Consider the following 4,385-nt stretch of genomic DNA (forward strand, 5'->3'; position numbering starts at 1 on the left):
AACCCGAGAACTTATGTTCATCGCATTTGCAATTCCCCTTCCACCGTCAACCCTTATGGATAACTACTTGCAGTTGTTATTCTTACATTCATCCCCAGTTGGTCTTGTTATTACCAGATACCTCGAAACACTCGTCGTTGTCTCGATAATCCTTGAGATTATCACCTTGCTGTTCCTTGTCACCTGAATACCCCTATGGATAATTCTCGCACTTATCGAGTATCCGCTCATCCCCCAGTTGTTCATGTGTTTCACAATGGTCTTCGAAATACTATTTGATCCTCCAAAAATCCTTAATAGCTTATTGCTCTGCAATACTTGTCTGCTTGCATTATGGATGCTTCCCATTGGCAATATTCGTTAGTATCCTTAGGCATCGTCATTTGGATCCTATTGATTCAGCATGTGTGCGAATGCACACAAACATCTATCAACCCTTCTAAATTATCCTTCCGGCTCAGACATCATTTTTGAACATGAGCTGGTTCTGGACCAAACTATTTGTCGTCAATTGTGCCTCTGGTATATTCAACTTATCCATCTCTACTCAGAGCATTGCTTCTGATCCTTTGTTTTGGGGATCGAAATTCCTTTATTATCTAAGCATCGAATCCTTCCGATGTTCTATAATATGATGCCCGTGCATTCTTCTTCCTCTGGTTGAGTACCGATGCTCACGTCAGATCCCTTGTGGACCACCAGATCCTTTGTTGGATTTTATCTGACAACGCCCTTCATATTCAATAACCTTGTGAGCCTTTCCTCTGATACATAATGCCATTGGTAAATTGTATCCTCTGCTTTCTTAACCATGCTCTGTCTTCGAGCTTGAGTTAATTACTTCTAAAGATTCTGGTAAATGATTATAAGATGCTCCGATGGGTTGAACCTATGCCCTCCTTAATGGGTGAGAACTCGAAAGTTTTCACGAGTCATACTCTTCTGGTGCTTCGCCAGATAAAATTTCAACACTGCAACTTAATCGAACGCGAGAAGTGGATGAAAGGTTATGCATTGGAGAAGTGGGAGTCGACCTTGAACTTTGTGTTCATGCCCATGGACCCGATGTACATCTTCTCATCGAAGCTTCTTTTAAAAATTAATTATTCCCTTGATATAAGTTCATCTTATATCTGGGGTATGGCCTTTTACAATCGTGGTTCCGACCATGTTCTCCTTTAAATACCATTTTTGATGCAAGTGTAAGCACTTGTCTTCTGTGGATCAATACCCCGGTACAACCTCTACTTTGATCTGTCGTCGAGTATTACCCCATGGTATCTCGAGATTATCTTGGAACTGCATAACTTCCTATGAGTTCTTCATCAAGTACTACATACTCACTGATTACAATTTTTCGCGGGCTCTGAGTTATTGAACACCCAAAGACACCGATAACTGAACCGAGTCCGCACTACGGTTCAACAACTCTTCGGTAAGCTTCTATAAGTACGAGTTTGTACCCGATCACACCATTCCTAGCCTGTTTGACTATATCATTGTCGTGACGATTCTAACGGTGCTACCTGGTCCTTATTCTCGGAACACCAATTTTCGATGATGAACTAACCTTACGTCGACTTTTCCTCGTCATACCCTTTCACCTTAAACAACAAGCTTGAGTTCGAGTTTGTGTCGTAACTGTGGTTCCAATAACCTCTTGCTTCATCATTCCTTTGACTTGATGTCGTTGCTGATTGACTACATCTGCATGAAATCTCTCGACAATTGTGTCGTGATCATCATCAACCTTATGAGCTCTTCCAGGAATTCAATTGAATTCATGATGCGTAATACCATCCTTGCCCCTCGATGATTCCTGTTCTCATCGACCACTTCATTGCCTTCCGTTCAACACAACTTGTTCGCGTTTTGTGTAAACCTTGAGATCACTACTACCCAGCAGTTGATCTTCCTTACCTCGGAAGTATTACCATCACTTTTTGTCAAGAATGTGGTGAGAATTTCACCACCTCTTAATAATTCTTGATATCTTAATACTTCTTGCCATCTTCGTTCATTCCTTGGTCCCCGTATTGTTTTCAACCGGAATACCGACAATGGAGCTATGACGTGTGAATTCAAAACTCCTAGCAACCCTATTGCTTTGAAGTGAATGGGCGATAGTTCATTCTAAGTCTTTCGATAATTGAATCACCATTCTAACATTGGCCGTGCAACCCAACCCATATTTCGGGTGCACCGTTCAACCAATGTTTAATTATGTATGTTTTCCTCGAGCAAATCCTATTATATCATTTGATCCAACAAATGTCATCTTCTTGTGCACATTATCGTGGAAATCCATCCGTTTGGAATTCTCGATGAATTGTCGCTGAGTTCACCAGACACCTCCTTGTCCTCTCCTTGGTTTAATGATGAACTATTGTTTCAGGAACCCGCTCCCATAGTTCATTTCCCGAGAATCTTACAATGTCATTTCGTCGATATGTGCCGCAGCTTTTCTTCTCAGACATCCTGAGTCTGAGGTATCCTGACACCAATCGGATCTGAATCTCGGTCAGATATGATGGTTGGGACATTTTCCAAGAGTTATGATGTTGATCCTTTGATGACCCGGTAACATGATGTCATGCCTAGCACCCCCCCCTCGGCTGGAGGACCTATCACTATAGATTCCTTTTCAGTAAGGTTATCCGTTCATCCATGGGGAAATTGTAAGACTTATTCTACAAGTTATTCCTGATGGATCCTTCGTGTTTCCAAAGTTTAATCTTCACCTGAAGACCATGTCAATTCTATCTCGAAGCATGTCTATGGTACTCCGATGTTTCAACAAGAACATTTGAAGCCCAATGCTAAACGTTTCTTGCTCAATTATCCAAACACCGCTGTATGGGTAATGTCATGAAAATTTCTCTCCCCTCACCTAGAGGCTTTTCTACTTAATATCATGTCATGGTTATCATGTTCTGCTTGTCCTTGGGAAGGATATACCCTTGAAATATGTGTTTAAACATATTTTCCTTTCCATTGTTCTGTTTAATCTGATGATCATATTTTCCTTCCATTGGTTTGTTTAAACCTTTTCTATGATCTATATGATATAAGCAGTAATAATCCACTGCTTGTGCAAACACCTCAATGTACAACTCTGTCAGTAAGACCTTGTTACTATTGTTGTTGACATTCTGGTAACCACCGATGGACGGGAACCTTGCCTATTGGTCCGCCTCGTTTCAACGAGCAGGAAAATGGTTCTCTTCGTCCCTCGCCCTTGGTACCTATGATGTTGCCGACATGACCCTCAGACTCGCCTCTGACATGCCTTGCTATCATGACCGTGCAAGATGTCACTGCTCCTATTAAAAAAAAAGGAACCACATGGTGGGCCCATAACCCACAGTTTCACAGGATCGAAACCTGACTCTCCTATACACCCTGTTGCCAAAGTTATTCCTGTAGCTTGACTTTGTATGTAATTTGCGAGCCACCTTCCTAGTGATCAATTCTGGTATCGGACACAATACTTATTCCCGTTGCTTTGAAACCACTTTCACCTTCTGACTAGGCATTGAACGATTGCCTGGCTACTTGAAACTTCTTATTGTACCTCCCAACCTTACTCTCGATGTCTTTTAAATGTTCAAACTCGAGAGGTACTCATATGCTCATTCATGGGTTAATCCCAGATTATAACACTTATAACATTCTGTCGTTGCCGACCTGCCCCGTTACTTATTCGTAAATGCGATGGAATTCCAAAAAAAAAAGGGCCGACTTCACCATGATGACCTAAAGCGGAGAAATGAAGACATCAATGTATTGGACCAATCTCTTCGAGAAGAGCAAGCCAGAAGGAGAAGACCAGCTAGATTCGTTACCAAACCTTCCCCCTTTTTACTACCTCTTAAATCTCGGGACGAGATTTCTTGTAGTGGAGGAGAATTGTGACGCCCGGGTAATTAAGCTACAGTAATCCCCGCTAATGATGCCACGTCACCTCGGTTACTGTGGATAAACTCGCGTTAGTTCGGAACCTAGTTCGAATTTCAAATTCAAAAAATCGAGTAAACAATAAAAGTTTTCAAATATTAAAATTTAAATGTTCGGAGTGAACCAAATAATACATAGGTAATTATGGTGGAGGAACCACACTTTTATAAAATGTGTAATTAATCTAAATGAATAAAAAAGTAGCAAAACCGATATTTAAATGCTTTTATAAATAAATAAAATACTAAACTAAATTGTTTTGGGATAAAACCTTTTGTGGCAGTGGTTTCTTGGTATTACTAATTTAGGGATCATTTTAATATTAAGTAAAAAGTAAACTTAAAAGAAAGTAAAATAAGAACAAAAAGAAAATAAATAAAAAGAAAAGAAAACACAAAAACAGAAAAGAGAACTAACAAAAAAAAAGG

The sequence above is a fragment of the Triticum dicoccoides genome, chromosome 4B (genome assembly GCF_002162155.2).
Source record: "Triticum dicoccoides isolate Atlit2015 ecotype Zavitan chromosome 4B, WEW_v2.0, whole genome shotgun sequence".
Lineage (NCBI taxonomy): Eukaryota > Viridiplantae > Streptophyta > Magnoliopsida > Poales > Poaceae > Triticum > Triticum dicoccoides.